The 9,365-nt window shown below is 40.2% G+C and overlaps 1 pseudogene across 1 annotated transcript; it reads right to left on the reverse strand.

The window, feature by feature from the left end:
- Positions 1-2,194: 2,194 nt before the first annotated feature.
- On the reverse strand, positions 2,195-2,751 carry LOC311602307 (chromobox protein homolog 3-like; annotated as a pseudogene). Its single transcript has one exon. The product of its transcript is annotated as a chromobox protein homolog 3-like (transcript).
- Positions 2,752-9,365: the final 6,614 nt, after the last annotated feature.

Raw genomic sequence — 9,365 nt, forward strand, 5'->3', positions numbered from 1 at the left:
TACAGCCTGATCCCAGCTGTATCCCTCCTTCCTCTCCTCCCAGTACCACCCTTATGCACCCCTCCCTCATTTCCTTTATCCTTCTCAGAGAAGGGGAAGTCTCCTCATGGGTACCAACCCACCCTGGCATCTCAAGTTGCAGTAGGACTAAGAGCATCCTCTCCAACTGAGGCCTAACAGGGTAGCCCAGCTAAGGGAAAGGGATCCAGAGTCAGGCAACAGAGTCAGAGACAGCCCCTACTCCCAGTCTTTGGGGACCCATATGTTGACCAAGCTGCAATCTTCTACTTATGCATAGGGGATCTAGGTCCAGCCCATGCATGCTCTTTGGTTGGTGGTTCAGGTTAGTTTACTCTGTAGATTTTCTTGTAGTCTCCTTACCCCTCTGGCTCCCTCCATCCTTCCTCCCAGTCTTCCACAAAATTCCTGGAGCTCAGCCTATTGTTTGGCTGTAGATCTCTGCATCTGTTTCCATCAGTTGCTGGATGAAACCTCTCAGAAGACAGTTATGCTAGGGTCCTGTCTGCAAGCATAGCAGAGTATCATTAATAGTGACAAGGGTTGGCTCTCTCTCCAAAGGGGTGGGTCTCAAATTGGCCAGTCATTGGTTGGCCATTTCTTCAATCTCTGCTGCGTCTTTACCCCTACACTTTTTGTAGGCAGAACGAATTTAGGGTTGAAGGTTTTATGAGTGGCTTGGTGTCCCCCTTCCCCCACTGAAAGTCCCACCTGGCTACAGGAGGTGACAACTTCAGGGTCCTTAACTGCTGCTGCTAGCAGTCTCAGCTAGGGTCACCCCCACAGACTCCAGGAGCATCTCCTGTTCCAGAGATGCATCCACACACACACACCAATTTCCGTTCTCTCACCCAATCCGTTCCCCATTGCTGTTATCTCTATAGCTGATCCCTACCTTTAATTACCCTCTCTACCACCCTCCCACCCAGTTCCTTCCGTCCATCTACTTCAGTTGTGTATTTTCTTTTCTTTTCTTTTCTTTTCTTTTCTTTTTTAAAGGAATATAAAACTATTTATTGACCACTGCTCACCATTATTTACAATAAAGTAAATATACAGTTGGATGACATTCTGATACTACAAAGTTACTTTTCTGGCTCACTGAACCAGAACCAAATACTGAAGAGATTGATCCTACTGGAAGGAATGAGTCAGGGTAAGGAAAAGGCATGCAGGACATTAACTGATGTCAGCCAGGGCTGTTCACTTGCTTATGCCGGGCATTAACTGATGTCAGCCAGGGTTGTTCACTTGCTTATGCCGGCAGGCCGTAACTGCCGACATCTCTAACCACGATTCCACCTCCACAGCAAACAGATTCCACGAATCATAACCTTTTAGTACAGATTTCAACTTTCTACAGAGGAACTTTTACACGCCCTGGCTGACCTAGAACTCGCTCGTAGACCAGGCTGGCCTCTAAACCAGAGATCCCTCTGCCTCCTGGGTGCTGGGATTAACAGCATGCGCCACCACACTTAAGTCTTGTCATTAAATCATACTACTACTTTGTCTAATTCCATTTTCTGAAGTGGGGGGGTTGGTGTGGACAAAATTTTGTAAATAAACTACTGTATTTATGTGGCAATACACAAATTCTGGTGTGGTTGCTTTTAAAACTATCAAATAAATTACAGAACCTGCTTAATTGGGAAGATTATGGTTTCAGGAAAAACGTTCACAACGATGGAATCTCATCAACTTGTGTTTTCATCTTTTGTTATTTTGAGTATTAAAAAAAAAAAGACAAAACCAAAAACAGTTACGTGTTTTATGCACACACACGCATACAAACGAAAAACCCAGAATGGTCCTTCTGTGTCCCACTTAAAAATAAGTTCTGATTGAGTAATGACTGTAATTTCTCCCCAGCATTTAAGAGAAGCTGTTTCTCAAAGCCGAGGAGATACAACACGGTATCAAACACTCTACTGTTAAAGGAAGCAACTACAGAAAGCTCTTATATGCTCAATGCAATCAGTGACTTGTGATGCAAAACAAAACCCCAAAATATCCTAACCACTGTCAATACTTTCAAAACCAGCATAGCAAACTCATTTTTCATTAGAACACTATGTTTTTCACACTAATAATTCAAAACCCAAGATCTTCGGGACAAGAATGCCAAGTCAGCCTCTCCTCATAGAAGACGATGACAATCTGAGGACACTTCATATTCGCCTCCTTTGCCAGCACCAAGTCAGCCTCATCCGAGTCCTTCCATTTCATGAGAAACATTAATTCTCCACTGCTGTCTGTGGCACCAATTATTTGTTCAGGATCAAGACCTCTGGCAAAGCCCCTTGGTTTGTCCACAGCATCTCTTTTCTTCTTTGATTTGCTATCATCAGATTCACTGTCAGATAAAGATTTCCTTTTTGTACCATTTTTTTCTTTACCAGCTTTTTGAGAATTAAGAAATGCTTCAATTAATTCTGGACAATCTAAATTTTCTTCTGGTTCCCAAGTATTATCAGCATCTGTGAACCCCTTCCACTTCAGGAAGTACTCCACCTTCCCATTCACTACACGCTGGTCCAGTACTTTTTCTACCACAAATTCTTCAGGCTCTGCCTCTTCAACTTTTTTACTCTTTCCATTCTGTTTCTTTCCCATTTTTTGCAATGTAGTTTTATTGGAGGCCATTTTTTTTTAATCGAAGATTTGAAGAGCGTTCAGATGCTCGGGACAGTGGAGCCTGCAAACGTCTCCTGGCTGCGCATTTCAGCTCAGCCATATCCCCAGTTGTGTATTTTATTTCCTCTTCTGAGTAAGATTCAAGCATCCTCCCTTGGGCCCTCCTTGTTACTTAGCTTCTTTTGGTCTGTGAACTGTAGTATGAATCTTCTGTGCTATACGGCTCATATCTATTATAAGTGAGTGTATGCCATGTGTGTCTTTCTAGGTCTGGGTTACCTCCCTTAAGATGATCTTTTCTAGTTCTATCCATTTGTCTGCAAATTGCATGATGTCTTTGTTTTTAATAGCTGAGTAGTATTCCATTGTGTAAATGCACCACATTTTCTTTATCCATTCTTCAGTTGAGCTACTTTTAGATTGTTTCCAGTTTCTGGATATTACAAATAAAGCTGCTATGAACATAGTTGAGCAAATGTCCTTGTGGTTTGGTGAAGCATATTTCGGGTATATGCCCAGGGGTGGTATAGCTGGGTCATGAGGTAATACTATTCCCAATTCTCTGAGAAAGCACCAGATTGATTTCCACAGTGGTTGTACAAGTTTGCACTCCCACCAACAGCGGAGGAATGCTATCCTTGCTTCACATCCTGGCCAGCATGTGCTGTCACTTGAGTTTTTGATCTTAACCATTCTGACTGGTGTAAGACAGAATCTCAGGATCATTTTGATTTGCATTCTCCCGATGGCTAAGGATGTTTAACATTTCTTTCAGTGCTTCTCAGCCATTAGAGATTCCTCTGCTGAGATTCAATACAATTCCCATCAAAATTCCAGCACAATTCTTTACAGACCTTAAAAGAGCAATCCTCAACTTCACGAAGAAAGAAAAATCCTTGCATAGCTAAGAAAAAAAAAAAAAACAACAACAACAACAACAACAAAAACCAATCCTGTACAATAAAAGAACTTCTGGAGGAATTGCCATCTCTGATCTCAAGGTGTACTACAGAGCAATAGTAATAAAACCCGCATGGTATTGTCATGGAAACAGACTGGTTGATCAATGGAATTGAATCAAAGACCCAGAAATAAACCCACACAGCTACAGGCATCTGATTTTTGACAAAGAAGCCAAAACTATACAATGGAAAACAGGAAGGATCTTTACAAATGTGCTGGTCTAACTGAATGTCTGCATGTAGAAGAATCTGAATAGATCAATATTTATCACCCAGCACAGAACTCAAGTCCAAGTGGTTCAAAGACCTCAACATAAAACCAGATACACTAAATCTATTAGAAGAGAAAGTGGGGAAGAGCCTTGAACTCATTGGCACAGGAGACAACTTCCTGAACAGAACACCAATAGCTCAGGTTCTAAGATCAACAATTAATAAATGGGACCTCATGAAACTGAAAAGCTTCTGTAGGGCAAAGGACACTGTCAGTAGGACAAAACAGCAGCCTATAGAATGGGAAAAGATCTTCACCAACCCTGCATTCCACAGAAGGCTAATATCAATTTTGGGTTGGGGTGGAAACCCAGAAAACCCACTTCAAATGCAGAAGTTTAAAATTAAAGCTTTATTTTCTGACCTCAGGGAGTTGGTCAGTTTGGGATCTGAACTTCATCCTTGAGGGGAAGTTGTATTGCATAGTTAAAGCTGAAAAACTCAATTAGTTCTTACAGGGGGGTGGATGGTGGAACACAGTGTTCAGCTCTGACTCAAGTTATTTTGCTAACAACAAGATCCTGCTAATGTTGAAAATGTGCCTGGTAGTGTTTAGGGTACATCCAAAGTGTAACCAAGTATATAGATAGCAAAGTATGAGTTATAACACCATTGACTCATAGATAACAAGGGTGCAAACAAAGTATCTTGGTATAAGGTCAGTTTGACCCTCAGGCTGGGAATTATCCCAGAGCTGGTGGTCTTTGGGATAGAGTTAGGCTGTTTCTAACAAAATGGAGTCTGACAGCTTTTAACATGATCTCTTCATCCAAAATGTATATAGAGATCAAATTAAACACCAACCAATGAAATAACCCAATTAAAAATGGGGTACAGAGATGCACGACAGCTTCCATAGTGAGCATCCCTTCCTGCTGCTTCAGCAGCACCAACACCTCCATCAGAAGTCCCCTACTCCACAGTAACCATGTGCGACTGGAAGGCATTGGTGAAAAATGCAGACATGTCAGAAGAGATGCAACAGGACTCGGTGGAGTGTGCTACTCAGGCGTTGGAGAAGTACAACATTGAGAAGGATGTTGCGGCCCATATCAAGAAGGAGTTTGATAAGAAGTACAGCCCCACCTGGCACTGCATTGTGGGATGGAACTTGGGTAGTTATATGACACATAAAACCAAACACTTCATCTACTTCTACCTGAGTCAGATGACCAAACACCCAGTGATCCATCCAAAACCAAGGACTGCATTCTAACTTCCAAATACCAGAGGCTGAGTCTTAAGCCTCATTTGATCTGCTGTTTTGTACAGAGCATCATCCTTTGTACAAGTTTGTGATTATAAAATAATTAGTAAAACAGCTTACATCTGTATTTATTTTTTAGTCCATACTTCTAGACCCCATTTTTTCCCTAAGACCACTCCTTTAAAAATTAAATCTGTTGGAGATGTAAACAAACAAACAAATAAACCATGAGGTACAGACCTAAAATAAATTTTAAGTAAGAGAAGATTTACTCCCTTTTCTGCCTTGGGATAACTGTTGCACATATTTCCACTAAATGAATAATCCACTAAGTAAGCATATTTCATTGAAAGTAATATTATTAGCCTGACAATAAATATTAGCAAAACATTTATTCAGATAGTTCACTATTACTCAAACTTTGATTTATGATTGTCAGCCAAACATCAGAATATATCTTAGATAAATTTGGTCACAAATAATATTGGTATTTGTCTACCTTCTGCATTGCTGATGTTCCACAGCACAGTACTTTATGAAGAACTGGAAGAGAGTCACTATAGGGTCCCAAACATAAATAATGAGAAAATCCAGGCCTGCTGGCATGTGTCTATAATATCAAGACTTGAGGAATGGAGGAAGAAGAATTTCTATAAGCGCATTTCAAGCCACTTTCGGATGCAGAGTAGGACTTTGCTTCAAAACCACTAAAAAACAAACCAAAATGAAAATGCTATTAGTTCGATTTGATTTGTGTATGCTGTGTGCATTTTGAATTATCACATGATAGCCAATTAATGAGTGTTTACATGTTTAAAAATAAACATAAATGCACAGTTGTGGAGTCCCACACCTGCAGCTCAGGGATCATTGTGAAAGAGAGATCGGAAAGATTGTAAGAGCCAAAGGGTGAGGTACTTTGCTTTAGACTGTGTCGCCTAGAAATGGCAGAAGCTACACTCAGACAGTCTCCCCAGCATGACTGCCTAAACATTAGCTGAACACAACAATGTGTGTGTGTGTGTGTGTGTGTGTGCGCGCGCGCGCGCGCGCGCGCGCGTGTAATAACAATTACTGAAACAGGAGGCCAGGAATTTCAAAGAGAGGAAGGAGTAGGAAAGGTATATGGCGGGGGGTGGGGGGTGGGAATAAAGGGAGGAAAGTAGGAAATGATGTAATTAGTTTTATGCTAACTTGACATAAGTTAAAGTCATCTGAGAGGAGGGAACACTGAGAAAATGTATCTTATAAGATCAGTCTGTAGGCAAACCTGTGGGGCATTTTCTTAGTTAGTGATTAGTGGGGGCTCAGCCCTTTGTGGATGGTGCCACCCTTTGGATGGTGGTCCTGGGTTCTGTAAGTAAGCGGGCTAAGCAAGCCAGTGAGTAGCGCCCCTCCATGGCCTCTGCAATAGCTCCTGCATCTGGGATCCTGCCCTGCTTGACTTCATTTGGTGATGGACAGTGGTATGGACATGTAAGCCCTTCCCTCCCCATCTTGCTTTGGCCACGGTGTTTCACCACAGCAACAGTAATCCTGACTAAGACAATAGTATAATCTCAAAGGAATAAAAAATAAAATAAAATAAATAGAGTCAGGTGTGATGGCACATGCTTTTAATCTAAGGAAGCTGAGGCAGGAGGAGCTCTGGAAGTTCCATGGCGCTCTGGTCTCCATGGCCACTCCAGGCCAGCCAGGGCTAGTTAGTGAGACCCCGTGCCACAAAACAAAACAGAACCAAACAAACAAGTATTAATTTAAAAATACTTGAAAACAATTCTTATAGCATTCAAACGTTAATGCAGAGAAAATAATTACGACATAATTAAGACAGCCAGGCATTGTGGCCCACACCTTTAATCCCAGCACACGGGAGGCAGAGGCAGACGGATCTCTGTGAGTTCAAGGCCAGCCTGGTCTACAAAGTGAGTCCAGGACAGTCAAGGCTACACAGAGAAACCTTGTCTTAAAACAAAACAAAACAAAACAAAACAAAAAATAACTAAGACTGTTTTGTGGTTGTACTTCAGTAGGGAAGGGTGCCATCTAATCTATTGTAATGGCTTAAATTAAATATGCAAATTTGAGGGCCTTCATTTCAAAAACATGGCAATTTGGTCAAGAAAAGGGCATTTGATTTGGGAGAAAAAATTACATTTACTGATTGAAGCAAGCCTATATCTCTTGATCATGGTGGATGACCTTTTGGATGTGTTCTTGGATTCAGTTTCAAAGAGTTTATTGAGTATCTTTGTATCTATGGTCATAAGAGAAATTTGTCTGCTATGCTCTTTTTGAGTCTTTACATGGTTTGGGTGTCAAGGTAACTGTGGCCTCATAAAATGAACCAGGCAGTGTCCATTCTGTTTCTATTCTGTGGAATAATTTGAGGAGTATTGGTATTAGCTCTTCTTTGAGATTCTGATAGAAATCTGTGCTAAAACCAAATGGGCTCTAATTATTTTGGGGAGTGGGATGGGCCGGAAGATTTTAATGATTGCTTCTATTTTATTAGGGGTTATAGGGTTGTGTTAATTGTTTATTTAATCTTTATTTAACTTTGGTAAATGGTATGTATCAAGAAAATTATCCATTTCTTTTAGATTTTCTATTTGGCGAAGTGCAGGGTTTTATGAATTTATGGATTTACTCGGTCTCTGCTGTTATGTCCCCCTTTCTGATTTTGTTAATTTGGATATTCTGTGGATTTTACTTAGTTTTGATAAGGGTTTTTCTATCTTATTGATTTTCTTAAAGAACCAACTCTTTGTTTAAATTATTTTTGTATTGTTCTTTGTTTCTATTTTATTAATTTTAGACCTCAGTTGATTATTTCTTGCCATTTACTCCTCTTGGGTGTGGTTACGTTTTTGTTCTAGAGCTTTTAGGTAGGCTATTAAGTTGCTAGTATGAATATCTCTCCTTTTAAAAAGATTTATTTATTTTTATTTATTTTGTATATATGAGTGCCCTATGTGTGTGTACACCTGTGTGCCAGAAGAAGGTATCAGATCCCATTGTAGATGTTTGTGAGCTACTTATTGAACTCAGGACCTCTGGAAGAGCAAATAGTGCTCTTAACCACCGAGCCATCTCTTCAGCCCCCTTCCCTCACCCTCCCACCTTGCCCTTTCTTAATGTAGGCATTTAGTGCCATAAATTTACTCAACACTGTTTTCATTGTGTTCCATAATTTGGGCATGCTGTGCCTTCATTTTCGTTAAATTCTAGGAAGTCTGATTTCTTTTTGTTTCCATAAGTTTGTAGGTTTTCTGTTGTTTCTGAAGTCCAGCTTTAATCTGTGGTATTCAGATAGGATGCAGGGAGTTATTTCAATTTTTTTTTTATCTGATGAGACTTGGGAAAGTTCCATGACATGCTGAAAAGAAGGTATATCCTTTTGTGTTTTGATAAGAATGCCCTGTAAATATCTGTTAGGCCCATTTGTTTTATAATGTCTTTTACCTCCATCATTTCTCTGTTTAGGTTTTGTCTGGATGACATGTCCATTGGTGAGAGTGGGGTTTGATAGGTCCCACTATTGGTACCTGGGGGTCAATATGTGATTTAAGCTGTAGCAGTCTTTCTTTTACAAACTTTGGAGACCTTGTGTTTGGGGCATAGATGTTAAGAACTGAAATGTCATCTTGGTGGATGTTGTCCTTTGAAGAATATGTAGTGTGTTTTCCCATCTCCTTTGATTAGTTTTGTTTTGACGTCTAATATGTTAGATGTTAAAATGGCTATACCAATTTGCTACTTATGTCCATTTCCTTGGACCTTAGGTCCATCTTTTTCCAAACCTTTCCTCTGAGGTAATGTCTATCCTTGATGTTGAAGTGTGTTTTTGCATTCAGCAGAAGCATGAAACCTGTTTTCACATCCATTATGTTAGTCTGTGTCTTTTTATTGAGGAATTGAGATAATTTATATCGAAAGATATCAATGGCCAATGAATGTTGATTTCAGTTATTTTGTTGTTGGTGGATGTAGTGGTGGTGGTATGAGTGTGTGCTTCCCTTCTTTTGATTTTTCTGGTTGGAGATTATGTATGTCCTATGTTTTCATGGGTGTAGTTAACCTCCTTAGGTTGGAGTTGTCTTTCTAACACCGTCTGTATGGCTAGAATTGTAGATAGACACTGAGTTTTTCTCCATTTAACAAGATGTTAGCTGTAGTGCTATATATTGCCTTTATTATGTTGAGCTATATCCCCTATATTCCTAGATTCTATAGGGGTTTTATTAATAAAGGAGGTTGGGTTTTTT

Source organism: Acomys minous (genome assembly GCF_964271855.1).
Source record: "Acomys minous genome assembly, chromosome: 7".
In the NCBI taxonomy this organism is placed as follows: Eukaryota; Metazoa; Chordata; class Mammalia; order Rodentia; family Muridae; genus Acomys; species Acomys minous.